Below are 16,335 nucleotides of genomic sequence, written 5' to 3' on the forward strand. Positions count from 1 at the left end.
AAGGAAGGAAGGAAGGAAGGAAGAAAGAAAGAAAGGAAAAGAAAATAGAGAACAGAGACAGAGTTTAAAAGGATGGGAGGGAGAAAACATGCTAAAATGTGAAGAATTGGTGAAATCTGGTTTGGGGGCACACAGGTATTCATTGTACTAATCTTTTGGTACAACTTTTCTTAAATTTTAATGTTTTAAAATAAGAACAGGTGTGCAGAAAGTGCTGCAAGCCTCCAGATAAAGAAAGAAGCTATTCTTGAGGTCCATGCATCATGCCTGTAATCCCAGCACTTTGAGAGGCTAACGTAGGTGGATCATGAGGTCAAGACCACCCTGGCCAACATGGTGAAACCCAGTCGCTACTAAAAAATACAAACATTAACTAGGCATGGTGGTGAGTGCGCCTGTAATCTCAGGTACTCAGGGGGCTGAGGCAGGAGAATCACTTGAACCTGGGAGGCAGAGATTGCAGTGAGCCTAGACCACACCACTGCAGTCCAGCCTGGGCAACAAGAGCAAAACTCTGCGAAAAAAAAGAAAAGAGAAAGAAAGAAAGAGAGAGAGAGAGAGAAAGAGAGAAAGAAAAGAAAGAAAGATAAATTCTTGGCGAGCCAGGAAGGCTTCGTGGAGGAGGTACTATCTAGGATGAGCCTGAAAGTTGGGTATGTTCATGGCAGAGACCAAAGGTGTTCCCAGCACAGGAAACAACATGTACGAAGGTGTGAGGGTTAGATGTGACTTAGATGTAATTAGCCGACAGGTTCCTCCTGCTTGCTGCATGGACAAAACCAATTCATTGAGACCGTGGTACTGCAGTAGAGAAAGAAGGCTAGCTATGTGGAAGACAGAGTTACTACTAAAATCAGTCTCCCCAAAGGCTCAGAGGTTAGGGTTTTTCAAGGACAGTTTGGTAGGCAGGGGGCTGGGGGAGGGGGAATATTGATTGGTTGGGGGTGAAATTACGGGGGTGTGCAAAATTGTCCTCGTGCTCCAAGTCCTCTCGGTGGGGGCCACAGGACCAGTTGAGTTACAAGTCGGTAGTCCAGGAGGGATCAGTTGATTGTCAGAAATGCAAAAGTCTGAAAAGCCATCTCAAAAGGCCAATCCTAGGTTCTACCATAGTGTTGTTATTTATAGGAGTAATTGAGGAAGTCACAAATCTGTGACCTCTGGAACAATACTGATAGTAATTTACTGCGCCTTCATCTTAGCAGAGTTCAGGCCCTTCTCATAACCCTAACTTTGTGGACTTTTATTAGATTTACAAAAGTGGTTTAGTTTTGGGAAGGGCTATTACCATCCTTGCCTTAAACTAAAAACTAAATTCCTCCCAAAGTTAGCTTGGTCTATGCCCAGGAATGACCAAGGACAGCTTGGAGGTTAGACGGAAGATGGAGTCCACTATGTCAGATTTATCTCACTGTCATAATTTTGCAAAGGTAGTTTCACTAACACAATGTGGCAGGTGTTATGGGTTGGGCCACTCATCACATATTCAAGTTGGATCAAGAAGGATCTTGGAAAACTATAAACTCACCTTATCTCAAGCCCTTGCAGCTAGCAGTGGCCATGTGACACAATTTTGACCAAGAAAGCTACTGAGGAATCCCAGGAAAGTCTTTGCTTTCCTGATACGGCCGCAAACTTGTCTTCCACTTCCCTCCTCCTGGAACTCAGACCTAATTGATGTGGGGCTGGCCATGCAGGAGACAGAAATTTGTAGAACACAATACTCACCAACAGTAGAATACACATTCTTCTAGAATACCCATGGAATGCTGGTCAAGATACACCATATGGACCAGGCATGGCAGCTCATATCTGTAATCCCAGCACTTTGGGAGGATGAGGTGGGCAGATTGCTTGAGCCCAGGCGTTCAAGACCAGCCTGGGTGACATGGCAAAACCCCATCTCTTCAAAAAATATGAGAAATTAGCTGGACATAGTGAAGCATACTTGTAGTCCCAGCTACTCAGGAAGCTAAAGTGGGAGAATCGCTTGAACCTGGGAGGTCAAGGCTGGGGGGCAGCCTGGGGGACAGAGTGAGACCCTGTCTCAAAAAAAAAAAAAAAAAAAAAGACAAACCCTACGTTGGGCCATAAAATGAGTCTCAATAAACCTAACAGGATTGAAACAATATACAGTATGTTCTTTGATGCAATGGAATTAAATAAATTCTTTTACAAATCAATATAGTCAATATCAGTATGATATCCAGAAACTCCCCCAAAGTAAGCAAGACCTCTAAATACATATTCTCTGGGTCACGGAAAAAAATCACAAGGTAAATTAAAAAATATTTACAAGTGAAAGATATCAAAAACACAAGATATTAATCTCTTTTAGTAGATTTTTATTTATTTTATTATTATTATTTTTAGGCAGAATCTCACTCTGTTGCCCAGCCTGGAGTGCAGTGGTGTGATCTTGGCTCACTGCAACCTCTGCCTCCCAGCTTCAAGCGATTCTCCTACCTCAGCCTCCCAAGTAGCTGGGATTACAGGTGCCCGTCACCATGCTCAGCTAATTTTTTCATATTTTCAGTAGAGACAGGGTTTCGCCATTTTGGTCAGGCCAGTCTTGAGCTCTGACCTCAGGTGATCATCCCGCCTCGGCCTCCCAAAGTGCTAGGATTACAGGCGTGAGCCACTGTGCCCAGCCTCTTTTTGTAGATTTTTAAATTTTTCTTAGAGACGGTCTTGTTCTGTCACACAGGGTGGAGTGCAGTGGTGCAGTCACAGCTTGCTGCAGCCTTGACCTCCTAGGCTCAAGTGATCCTCCCGCCTCAGCTTCCCAAAGTGCTGGCGAAGGGTTGACAAGTACTGCATGCTGGGTTCTAGACAGAAACAATTAAGCATTAATCAGGCTACACTTTCGCCCACTTCCTCGTTTCTAGAAGTCAGCATGAGATCCTGACCAATTGCATCCCCATTGTTCCCATAGACAGGGTCTCCAATATTAGAATCATAAGGCTTTTCTTGAAGGATCACTTCAGATGTTCTTCAGACCCCAAATTCCAGCAGCCAGTTGGGAGACCCCCACAGAGGAATGGAATCAGCATGGGAATACAGCTACTTCCTCTCCCAGTCCCATGACTTCACCCTGCACTTTTCCAGCAGTCAGTGATCTCCACACTTTAGCCCACTGCAAAACCCTTAGGAACCCTAGCCCCAGGCTCCTCAGGGAGATGGATTTGAGGTTCCCTCCCATTTCTTTGTTTGGTGACCCTACGATTAAACCTCTTTCTGTTCTGCAGCCTGGGATCTTGTTGTAGTGACTTGCTGTGGGCTTTGGGCAATGAACCTCTCACCATTATACTGAGGTCACAGGCATGAGCCACTGTGCCCAGCCCTCTTTCAATAGATTTTTGATTTTTTTTTTTTAAGATGGAGTCTCGCTCTGTTGCTCAGGATGGAGTGCAGTGGTGCGATCTCAGCTCACTGCAACCTCTGCCTCCTGGGTTCAAGCAATTCTCCTTCCTTGGCCTTCTGAGTAGCTGGGTTTACAGGCACACACCACCACACCCAGCTAATTTTTGTATTTTAGTAGAGACAGGGTTTCGCCATGTTGGCCAGGCTGGTCTCGAACTCCTGACCTCAGGTGATCTGCCTGCCTTGGACTTCCAAAGTGTTGGGATTACAGGTGTGAACCACTGTGCCCAGCCCAACAGATTTTTTTATTTCAGATATTGTGTCTGGCTATTCTAGGATTTCCATGGGCTTCTTAATTCCCCTGGCCTCCTCAGAGTCTCACCTGGCACATGTGCAGGTCAGGAGTTGGCAAAGAATCTTAGGATGTTCTTAGACAGATGTTACCCTCCCCCTCCCCAACCCCACTGTGGCTCCCACTCTGCTGGGATTTCCTCCCTCCATCCCTAGCTGCTGGACCCACTCTTAACTCCTGTTACCACTAGGGATGTCTCCGAGTCACATGGCACCAGAGTATGTTAGAGGCAGCGAATCTGTACAGGTCTGCAGCAATCTCAATCCTTGCCTCCTCAGAAGACAGAATTCAACCAAGGGGCATAAGGCAGAGTGAGAGACCAAGGCATGTTTTACAGCAGGATTGAAAGTTTATTAAAAAGTTTTAGAGCAGGAATGAAAGGAAGTAAAGTACACTTGGAAGAGGGCCAAGCAGGCAACTTGAGAGAGTCAAGTGCACGGCTCGACCTCTGACTTGGGATTTTATATGTTGGCATGCTTCCACGGTTTTGCATTATTTCTCCCCTGATACTTCCCTTGGGGTGGGCTGTCCGCATGCACAGTGGGCTGACAGTACTTGGGAGGGAGCATGCTCAGTGTGTGCACTGAAGTTGGGCACATGCTCACTTGAGGCGTTCTTCCCTTAGCAGTGAGTGTTCCTAGAGGAAGGTTACATACCAGTTAAACTCCACCATTTTGCCTCTTAATGTGCATGCTGGAGCCCACTCACCCAACTCCTGAGATCTTACCCAGAAGCTGCTTCAGGTGCTTCTCTCTATTACGAGACTGCCTTTCTCTGGCACTGGCTGAAACCACTTATTATTTTAGAGACAGTTAACAATCGCCTGGCCATCACCTGATGGTTGCCTGACATTCCTGGTGTTGGGGGGCCCTCTCCTGCCCTGCTCATGTCTCACTATCTACTGTAACACTCTGACCTCTGATCCCTCTGACCTCTGATACCAGAGGGTCTGGGCCATGTTCTCCTGGGAAAAACTGGAGAAACATGGATCTCAGCCCATGACCCCCTTCTTTCAAGAGTCACATCCACTCCACTCTCCTGCTCTGTGCCGTTCTCCAGTGCCTCCAAACAGTTGTTTTTTTCTATTGCATCCAGAGCTGTAATTGTTTTTGTTGTTGCTGTTGTTGTTTTTGAGATGGAGTTTCGCTCTTGCTGCCCAGGCTGGAGTGCAATGGTGCAATCTTGGCTCACTGCAACCTCTGCCTCCCGGGTTCAAGCAATTTTCCTGACTCAGCCTTCTGAGTAGCTGGGATTACAGGCATGTGCCACCACGCCCAGCTAATTTTTTGTATGTTTAGTAGAGATGGGGTTTCTCCATGTTGGTCAGGTTGGTCTTGAACTCCTGACCTCAGGTGATCCACCCGCCTCAGCCTCCCAAAGTGCTGGGATTACCGGCATGAGCCACCATGCCCGGCCCCAGAGCTGTAATTCTTATGATTTGTCCATCTGCCAATGGCAGATAAATGACTCTGCCATTCCTGGGAGCCAGAAGTCATTCTAGCCCTTGCGTGATCATCTTCCCAGGTATTGTCCATGTGACATGCATGTGGTTTCATACAAATGGAGCCATACAGCTCACGTGGCTTTATAGTGTGTATTTTCCCTCAGCAAGGACATGGATGTCTTTTTAGGTCCAGGTTTATAGATCTACATTGTCCTTTCTAATAGCTACATAGTTTTCCACAGATATGCATAAATTATTTTCCTAGTTCCAGTTCAGTACACAAACAATACTGTGTCAAACACTTTGTGCAGTTCTTTTTTAGTATTTATTTATTTATTTATTTATTTATTTATTTATTTATTTATAGAGACAGGGTCTCACTATGTTTCCAGACTTGTCTTGAACACCTGGCCTTGGACAATCCTCCCACCTCAGCCTCCCAAAGTGCTGGGAATATAGACATGAGCCACCATGCCCAGCCCCTTTGTGCATCTTTGTGCACTTCACCAGTTATCTCTGGGGACATTTTTCTAGAAGTGAAATTGCTGTGTCCAAGGCATACCTCCATGACACCTCCTCAACTTTTTGGGAGTCTTGAGACCCTCTTCAGTAAGCAAAAGAAAAACATAAATATTTTCTACCCACCTCTGGCCCCAGTCACCCAATTCCCCTTCCTGGAAGCAACTAGCATATTAATTTCTACGTAATTCTTCTGGGCATAATCCATGCTTCTACATAAAAACATAGTAATATATTTCTTCCAATCCATTTCACACAATGGTAGCCTGCTCTGAACGTGATTCTGCCCTTCTGGCACATTCTACTTGCTTTGTTTCAGAGACAGGGTATCTCTGTCACCCAGACTAGAGTGCAGTGATGTGATCTTGGCTCACTTCAGCCTTGACCTCCCAGGCTCAAGCGATCCTCGTACCTCAGCCTTCCAAGTAGCTGGGACTACAAACAGGAGCCACCACACCTGGTTAATGTTTTCTCATGTAGAGATGGGGTGTCCCTGTGTTGCCAGCTCCTAAAGTGCTAGGACTACAGGCGTGAGCCACCATGCTTGGCCGTTCTAGCATACTTTAATTTTTTTTTTCTGGTATCTTCACAAAGATGGAATGGCATATTTTAAAAGTAAAGATACTAAGAATAAAACACAATATTGTAAGCTTTAAAATGGGCCCCCAAAATATTTTCCCAAGATGTTTTTTAATTACTCCCCAAAGATGGGAGAAAAGAGACATAACTAATGTTAAAATGTTATATCCTCTCTCTTTGATTGTCTGTGGACAAGTCGCTGTCAATGGCAGAGATGCAGGACAGAGGGAGAGGCGCGACCCTGCCACCCATGTCCTGCTAAGGCCACATCTGTAGACAGCCCTGTTTGCCAAGAGGAGATGCCCCTTCACCTCCCATTCTTGGCCAGGGCTTATTTTTATCCACCCCAATCACCAGCTAGCCTGGCAGCCCTGTAATTTGGGAGCCTGGCCACCCCTGTACTATATAATTCCCTGGCAGATGCTCAGACCTTAGGTTGGCCCCTTTGACTTGCATTTTGTTGATGCTCTGTGGCCAGAAGCCTCTTTGGCAAATTAGGGGTCAGAACTTGGTGCAGTAGAGTCAAAATGGGGGAAGGAGTCTGGGGCCTTTGGATTTTTCACAGCTGTCTCACTTCCACCATCAAATTGCATCTGGCCATCCTGGAAATATCAGTGCACCACCACTTCTCAAAAGAGAACAGTTGGTGCTGAGTGTGGGGCTTGCTATAAAAAGGTGAGGCTGCGTCAGGTGTGGTGGCGTGTAATCGTAGTACTTTGGGAGGCCAAGACAGGTGAATTACTGGAGGTCAAGAGTTCAAGACCAGCTTGACCAACAAGGAGAAACACTGTCTCTACTAAAAATATGAAAATTAGCCAGGCATGGTGGCACACATCTGTAATCCCAGCTACTCGGGAGGCTGAGGCAGAAGAATTACTTGAACTCTGGAGGTGGAGGTTGCCGTGAGCCAGATCACATCACTGCACTCCAGCCTGGGTGATGGAGCAAGGCTCTGTCTCAAAAAAAAAAAACAAAAAGTTGAGGCTGGAGGAGCAGCATGAGGGGCCAGTGAGCTGAGACTGTGCCATTGCAGTCCAGCCTGGGCAAGAAGCGCAAACCTCCATCTCAAAAACAAACAAAAAAAGATTATTGGTAAAATAAAAATGTCTTGAAAATTTAGACATTTGATCTAAATTAGGCAGGTCAGATATTAGGTTTGCTAAATGCTTTAAGATCATAAACTGCTTCTTTGACTTTTAAAAATTGTTCAATTACCTACTTTGGAGTAGTAGATTCTAGAAAGGGTTCTTTTTTTTCAACATGTGGTCTCTGGGCAAGATGGTCACCTTGAGAAACAGAAAAGATAAGAAAAGGAAAGGAGAGAAAGGGAGAAAAGCATTGCCTGTGGCAGGATGGGGAAGGCAAGGTGCTCAGGGAAGCCAGAGAAAGACCCACCCATTGCAGCGATGCTGAATTAAAAGTTCAGGCAGCCACTTGTCAGTTGCAAGGTGGTCTTTTCCAGCAGTCCCATCAGCTCTCAAGTTTCTCCTTTTGGGGCGGAAAAAGCTTCCCATGTTCCATATACCTGTACATGCCTAATCCTGTCAACAACAGCCCTCAGTAAACAGTGCAAGGCAGATTAATTCAAAGAGGATAACGGTTAATGTCCTATAGAGCCAAACCCGTGCTTAGCTGAGAGGGGCTTTACTGAGGTGGGGGGCCTCTAACTCCCTAAACTTTAGGGAAGGCTTTAACCTTCCTGAGTTGAGACTTGAATCCAAGTTCAGTCAAGTGTCCTTACCTTCTCTTTTTTTTTTTTTTTTTGAGATGAAGTCTCGCTTTGTCGCCAGGCTGGAGTGCAGTGGTGTGATCTTGGCTCACTGCAATCTTCACCTCCCGGGTTCAAGACATTCTCCTGCCTCTTACCTTTTATTAAGAGGAAGCGTTAAACTTCTCTGTCTTAGAAGAGACTGTAACTCCTCTAAGTTGGGCCTCTAACCCAGTCCCATCCTTTACCCAGGTAAATGCACCCCACTTACCTAAAGTCAACCCATCAATGCTGTAGTCTATTTTCTTTGGGTTGGGGGTCTCCTCAGTATCGTCCCTTCCATGGTTCACCAGAAAGATGTTACCAGAAAGCGGTCCCAATCCAGACCACAAGAAAGGGTTCTTTTTTTTTTTTTGAAATGGAGTCTCACTCCTGTCAGCCAGGCTGGAGTGCAGTGGCGCAATCTCAGCTCATTGCAATCTCAACCTCCCAGGTTCAAGTGATTCTCCTGCCTCAGCCTCCAAAGTAGTTGGGATTACAGGAACCCACTACCACGCCTAGCTAATTTTTGTATTTTTAGTAGAGACAGGATTTCATTGTTTTAACCAGGCTGTTCTCGAACTCCTGACCTCAGGTGATCCACCCGCCTCAGTCTCCCAAAGTGCTGGGAATATAGGCGTGAGCCACCATGCCCATCCAGGTTCTTGGATCTTGCACAGGAAAGAATTCAAGGCGAGTTCATAAAGTGAAAGCAAGTTTATTAAAAAGTAAAGGAGTAAAGAATGGCTACTCCATAGGCAGAGCAGCCAGCCCCGCATTCTATCTCTTGACAGCATTAACCTCTACCTCCTGGAGTGTCATTTGCTTTCCATTCTGTTATCGGATCCTGGCCTGTTTCTCCCTAGAGTATAAGCCCCTTGGGAACAGGGACTTAGTCTGCTTTAATCGCAGCTGAATCTCAGCACCTAGAGCAGGGATAGCGTGCTGAGGGCAATCAGCTGGTTTCACAGAACAAATTCAGGGGCAAAGTCCGGATCCAAACCCAGGTCTTGTAACCACCCAATGGGTTCACCTTGCCCGCTGCCTAGACAGACAGAGCCGATTCATCAAGACAGGGTAATTACAATAGAGAAAGAGCATTTCACGCAGAGCAAAAGAGTATTTCACGCAGAGCCGGCTGTGCAGGAGACTGGAGTTTTATTATTACTCAAATCAGTCTCCCCGCACATAACGGGATCAGTTTTTAAGGACAACTTGGTCAGTGGTGGGAAGCCAGTGAGCTAGGAGTGCTGACTGGTCAGATCAGAGATAAAATTGTAGGGAGTCGAAGTTGTCCTCCTGTGGTGAGTCAGTTCCTGGGTGGGGGCCACAAGATCAGATGAGCCAGTTTATGGATCTGGGGGGTGCCAGCTGATCCATCAAGTGCAGAGTCTACAAAATATCTCAAGCACTGAGGTTAAGAGCAGTTTAGGGAGGGTCAGAATCTTGTAGCCTCCAGCTGCATGATTTCTAAACTATTATTTCTAATCTTGTGGCTAATTTCTTACTCCCTACAAAGGCAGTCTAGTACCCGGGCAAGAAGGAAGTTTGTTTTGGTAAAGGGCTGTTATTGTCTTTGTTTTAAACCATAAACTATAAACTAAGTTCCTCCCAAAGTTAGTTCTGTCAATGCCCAGGAATGAACAAGGACAGCTTAGAGGTTAGAAGCAAGATGGAGTTGGTTAGGTTAGCTCTTCACTGTCTCAGTCATAATTTTGCAAAGGCAGTTTCAGTTTGCCTGATGCTAAATGGTTAGTTTTTCCATCCGCCATCCTACTAAAGGAGCATAGTGAGGTTATGTGATGGAAGAAGACTGCAGGATCAGCTGCAGCTGCGATCAGGATTTCAACCCAGGTCCTCCAGTCCCAGGCTGTCCTGATGGAGTCCCTAGTGGGTGGGGCCACAAAAAAGTTTGCTAAACACCCACACTCCTTCCTCCTACCTCTTGCCTGGAAAGTTTAAGCAAGGGGATTTGAGTGAATGGTAGACATCTGGGATATTTCTGAGCATGGCAGCAAAACCCATTCAAAGTTCTCCAGCAGGGTAAGGGTTACTATTGTGTCCAGTCCCTGTATGAAACCTTTGGCTACCTTGGACTGAAGGCCAGTATCCAGTGCCAGGTCTGCAGTCACAGTCAGATGGATCTGTGTGTTCCTCACCAGCTCAAAGTGAATTCTGGTCACCATGGAAACTGGGCCCCGGGGCTTCCTTCTAAGGACATCTTTGGACACCATCCCACCAGCCCAGGAGCCCCTCCTGCCCAAGCTGGCCCTGAGGAGAGGCTCAGAGTGGCCTGGGGTATCCAGGATTGCAGGGCTGACCTGTTGACCCCGTTTCTGATCAGGATTCCAAGAAAGGAGAGATTGCCAGGATTCGTGCATTTGGCAGGGGGTTGTGGGTGGCTGGAACCCTGTGCTCAAGGCTGGACAATGGGCGACTGCAGAGTCACTGATCCAGAGCTACAAGGGACCTTGAGCATCAACTCATTCAATGTCTTTGTTGTCCAGATGGGGAGACTGAGGCCCAGAGAGGGGAACCTACTTGCCCAAGGTCACACAGGGAGTGTCAGGGTGGAAATGGTTTTAGGTTGGATTCCCTGAAGCAGGCCCTGAGTTTAGGATTTGTGTGAAAGTGATTATTCGGAATTCTTTGGGAGTAGGAGGAGATGGAGGCCAAACAAAGGGGTAATGTCAAGCCATGTGCCACAGGTGGGGAGGTGGGGACCCAGTCCTGGAGGGAGCTCAGCTCTGGAGGCAGCATGGGTCACACCTATGCAAGTTGTCAGAATTAGAACAGTCACTAACATTTTTTTTTTTTTTTTGAGACGAAGTCTCGCTCTGTCGCCAAGCTGGAGTGCAGTGGCCAGATCTCAGCTCACTGCAAGCTCCGCCTCCTGGGTTCACGCCATTCTCCTGCCTCAGCCTCCCGAGTAGCTGGGACTACAGGCGCCCGCCACCTCGCCCGGCTAGTTTTTTGTATTTTTTAGTAGAGACGGGGTTTCACTGTGTTAGCCAGGATGGTCTCAATCTCCTGACCTTGTGATCCGCCCACCTTAGCCTCCCAAAGTGCTGGGATTACAGGCTTGAGCCACTGCGCCCGGCCACATTTTTTTTTTGAGACGGAGTCTCACTCTTGTCGCCCAGGCTGGAGTGCAGTGGCGCAATCTCGGCTCACTGCAACCTCCACCTCCCGGGTTCAAGCAATTCTCCTGCCTCAGCCTCCTGAGTAGTTGGGATTACAGGTGCCCTCCACATGCCCGGCTAATTTTTGTAGAGAAAGGTTTCACCATGCTGGCCAGGCTGGTCTCGAGCTCCTGACCTGTAGTGATCCCCCTACCTCAGCCTCCCAAAGTGCTGGGATTACAGGCATGAGCCACCATGCCCAGCCAAACAGTCACTAACATTTAAAAACAAAACAAACAAACAAACAAAACCTGACAAATAGAGCCAGAGAAGGCCATGAAGAGATGGTTCTCATGCTTGTATGCCTAATAACAAAAACTATCACAAAAGACTGCAAAACCACAGCCTTGCACAAAGGCCAATCACAACCTTACACAAAAATTCCTTCTGCTAGGACATCTGCCTGGCAACTGCCTGTCCAAACTTGAACTGGCATCACCATGTTACTGATCTTTGTAGCCAAGGATAATTATTTCAAGACAATTATGTAATCCTCCTCATTTTTCCCTTTAGAAACTTCTGTCTTCCTTTACCTCCCTGAATACCCACATAGTTTACTATGGCTGCATATTCCCAAAGCAATGCTCCATTTCCAAATACATTCCTTTTCTTTTGGAGAGCCTCTCTCTGTTATTTAGGTTGACACATCTCAAAGCTGTACTGATCAGGTGACAAGGGAGCTGGAAATTCTATGGCTCCCCACGGGCCAGCTGTTGACAAAAATCTGCTCCAGGAAAGCGTGAACTCCCAGGTCCTTCCGGGGCTCCCTCCTGAGCACAAGTCAGGGAGGTGATGCAGCCCAGGACAGTCCTTCAACAAAGAGATGCAGGCACTGGCTGCGGGGGGTGGAGCACACTGGGAGAGGGTGGCCCAGAGGTGAAGGGAGCAGGAAGGAAAGATCTCATCTGCTCCAGAGTTCACCAGGTTCTCTCCCTCATTGTACAGAGAAGGAAACTGATGCTCAGAGAAGGCAAGTGACTCACTTAAGGTCACGCAGCTAGTTAATAGCAGAGCCAGGCCTGGGACCAACTCCCCTGACTCCAAGACCTATGAGTTTCCCATTTTACTCAGATGTTTCTCATCACACTCCCACCCTGAGCTGCTGGAAATCAGGTAGGTGAAGGAAGAGAAAGCCAAGAGGAGACAGGCAGTGCTTGGACAAGCCATTGGTGTGTCTAGCTCCAACTGACACATTGGCTCTGCACACAGGAGGTGTTCTAGAAATGCTCAGAGAGGCCAGGCGCAGTGGCTCACACCTGTAATCCCAGCGCTTTGGGAGGCCGAGGTGGGCAGATCACAAGGTCAGGAATTCGAGACCAGCCTGGCCAACATGGCAAAACCCCATCTCTACTAAAAATACAAAAATTAGCTGGGCGTAGTGGCACATGCCTGTAATCCCAGCTACTCGGTAAGCCGAGCAAGAGAATTGTTTGAACCCGGGAGGCAGAGGTTGCAGTGAGCCGAGATCACACTACTGCACTCCAGGCTGGGAGACAACAACAAAACTCTATCTCAGAAAAGCAAAAAAAGGAAATGCTCAGAGAATTGCTGGCCGACGTGCACATCCTCCAAACGCACCAGACCAATGTGTGCACAGAAGTCACAGGGGCAGAAGCGAAGCTGGAGCACAGAGCACTCGGTTTTGCTCCCTGTTTCAGAATCCCATGGCACCATGCCCTTGATGTGTGGAAGGGGAAACTGAGGCCTTAAGAGATAATAAACACCCAGGGCTATGCGGATCAGTGAGCAGGCCAGAGTCTGGTCTGTGGAATCTCATGTGGTCACCCTTCCCTTCAGTCCCTAGGACTGGGCACTGGCTGGTTATTTCTAGAATCAGATAACTCGTGTGCCCTCCTCTCCATCTGCCTGGCCCTGCTCACGCCTTGTTCATCTCTCTTCTAGACCATCACAGAGCCCTGAGGGCCTCTGGGCCTCTAGTTCTCCTCCTCCAATCCAATCCCCTCGCTGTCTACAGAGCACCACTCTGTGGGGCACTTGGACCTTTCTGTCTCTCAGGCACTCCCCATTTCACACCTTACATTTCAACCCTGAAACTCTTGCAGTTCCCACAGTGTGACCTGCTTTACTGCCCACCAGGCTGCCTGCTCCATGGCCCCTGTTCTTATCTGTCTTGGTCCCAATGCATCCCCAGTATTTGGTCCAGTGCTTGGTCCCTACAAGATATTTGTCAAACTTTGATGAATTCAGAGCCAGCTTCATGCGTGTGCAACCTGTGCAACTGCACAGGGCCCTGGGCTTAGAAGGGCTTTGCACTTATATGTTCTGCTGATGCCGTCTTGAAGTTCTCAATAATTCCAAAAAACATACCCTCATTTTTATTTTTCACAGGGCCCCACAAATTTTGTGGCCAGTCCTACATAATGATGAATGAATGAATGAATGAATGAATGAATGAATGAATGAATGCCTCTGTGTCTTTGCACATACTGTTCCCTCTTCACCAGGGATACCAATTCCAACCTTATTTGGTTAAGGTCCTGGCACATTTAAGATGCTCTCATGAAAGGACAGAAGACAGAGATGTCGGCAGGGTTGGGGGTAACAAGGTATGGGAACTATCCAGGGACTAGCACTTGGGGGAAGCTTGAAGGTCTTTGGGGCAAGAAGAGGTAGGGGGCTACTGGAGCCAGGGAGAGCTGGATCTGGGAGGAGTAAATATCCCCACTTCTCTCACCTCCCTGCTTCCATCTCCTGCCAGTGCCTTTCATAGGCTGAGCCCAACTAGAAGCCAGAGGACAGGGCCCAGGTGATGCCGCCTGTAGTGGTCCGGTTCTTTGGCACACAGCAGGCTGTGAAGTGCAGAGAATGAATGGGGTGTGAAGGGGGAAAATGGAATCACCATAAAACCTGTGTTAAGCATCCTTCCTCTGCAAAGCCTTCCATGGTGTCCCTGGGTATAAAGGGATTCCTCTCCCTGCGTCTCACACGACGACGGTAGTAGTAAGCGTCATACTCTATGCCAGCATTGTGCTAAGTACCTACGGTGTAGAGTCCACTATTGTCCCATCTTAAAGATGAGGAACCTGAGACTCAGAAAGGTCACAGCCAGAAAGTGGCAGAACTGGCATCTGGGCTTGGGGCTGCCTAAGGCTGAAGCCCCTGGGTTTTGTTTTGTTTGTTTGTTTTGAGATGATGTCTCACTCTGTCGCCTAGGCTGGAGTGCAGTGGCGCAATCTTGGCTCACTGCAACCTCCGCCTTCCGGGCTCAAGCAATTCTCATGCCTAAGCCTCCCGAGTAGCTGGGATTATAGGCGCACACCACCACACCTGACTAATTTTTGCATTTTTAGTAGAGACGGGGTTTCGTCATGTTGGCCAGGCTGGTTTTGAACTGCTGACCTCAGGTGATCCACCCACCTCGACCTCCCAAAGTGCTGGGGTTACAGGCATGAGCCACTGCATCCGGCTGAAGAAAAAAAATTTTTTTTTTTTGAGATGGGATCTCACTCTGTCACCCAGGCTGGAGTGCAGTGGTGCGATCTCACCTCACTGCAATTCACCTCTCGGCAATTCTCCTGCCTCAGCCTCCTGACTGGCTGGGATTACAGGCACCTGCCACCATGCCCAGCTACTTTTTGTATTTTTAGTAGAGACAGGGTTTCACCATGTTGGCCAAGCTGGTCTCGAACTCCTGACCTCAAGTGATCCACCTGCCTCAGCCTCCCAAAGTGCTGGGATTACAGGCGTGAGCCACTGCACTTGGCAAAAAAATTTTTAAACAAGTGAAAAATTAAAAGGAATTGTCTAATGAGCCCAACATACCCGTCACCAGCTTCAACAATGATCTCTACAAGGCACAAGTTTCATCCACACCTCCACCCCCTCCCACCCAGGCCTTCCCTCTCTTCAGAGTATTTGGAAGGGAATCCCACACATCATGCACGTCATTGTAACTGTATTTCCAGACATAACTCTATATGACAAAGGCCTTTTCACAAAAACAGAACCACAATATCATTATCACACCTATACGGTTTAACGACAGTTTCTATCAAATATGCCATCAAAATTCATATTTTGCCAAATTATTTTATAAATCTTTAAAAAATACAGTTTGTTTGAACGAAGATATAAAGTCCATGCATTGTTTTTATTTTTATTTATTTGTTTGTTTATTTATTTTGGGGTCAGGGTTTGGCTCTGTCGCCCAGGTTGGAGTGCAATGCATGATCTCCGTTCGCTGCAACCTCCGTCTCACAGGCTCAAGCAATCCTCAGGTGCACCCCGCCATGCCTGGCTAATTTTGATATTTTTTGTACAGATGGGTTTTCACCGTGTTACCCAGGCTGGTCTCAAACTCCTGGCCTCAAGTGATCAGCCTGCCTCAGCCTCCCAAAGTGCTGGGATTACAGGTGTGAGCCATCATGCCCGGCCAAAGTCCACACATTGTGTTTGCTTAATATGCCTGTGTTGTAAATGGGCTGTAAGCCCCTCTCACAGAGCCTTTAAACATCATCCCAAGATGAACCAGGAAATCACACTTGGATAGGCATATGCAGTGGAAGGGTTTATACTCACAGGTCCTGGAGACAGGAGCTACACCATGCCACGTGGAGAGCGACGGGGGAGGAGCTCCCAGGGTCCACTGAGCAGGTGGGGAGGTAAAAGGCATAAAGATTTCATTATGTGTTGAGTGGCCCTAGGTCACAGTTATTGGGGGCAGGGTAAGGAGAAAAGGACTTACAGGAGGGACCAGCCTTCCCACACTGGGGCACCTGGCCACCTGGCCACCTGGGTGGGGTGTTCACAGCCTGTTTGTGAGGATGTTGAGGCCTCAGGAAAATATGAGATTTTTCAAATGTACAATACAGTATCCCTTAGGGTTCCTTTTTTTCCCCTTCAATCTTGTTTATTCTGTAAGTTTCCCTTCTTTTTCTTTTCCTTATAATTTCTATTTAGTGGTGGTTGTTGAAAACCTTGAGGATTTCATCAGTACAGTTTTCCGTAGTCTGGAGCATGTTGATCTTGGTGTTATCATTTTAGTAATATTCTTCTGTCCTTTATATTTGTTTTGTTTTAGAGACAGGGTCTTGCTCTATCGCTCAGGCTGGAGTGCAATGGCACGATCAGAGCTCACTGAACTCTTGAACTCCTGAGCTCAAGCGATCCTCCCACCTGAGGCCCCTGA

This window comes from Piliocolobus tephrosceles, chromosome 9, assembly GCF_002776525.5.
Source record: "Piliocolobus tephrosceles isolate RC106 chromosome 9, ASM277652v3, whole genome shotgun sequence".
Lineage (NCBI taxonomy): Eukaryota > Metazoa > Chordata > Mammalia > Primates > Cercopithecidae > Piliocolobus > Piliocolobus tephrosceles.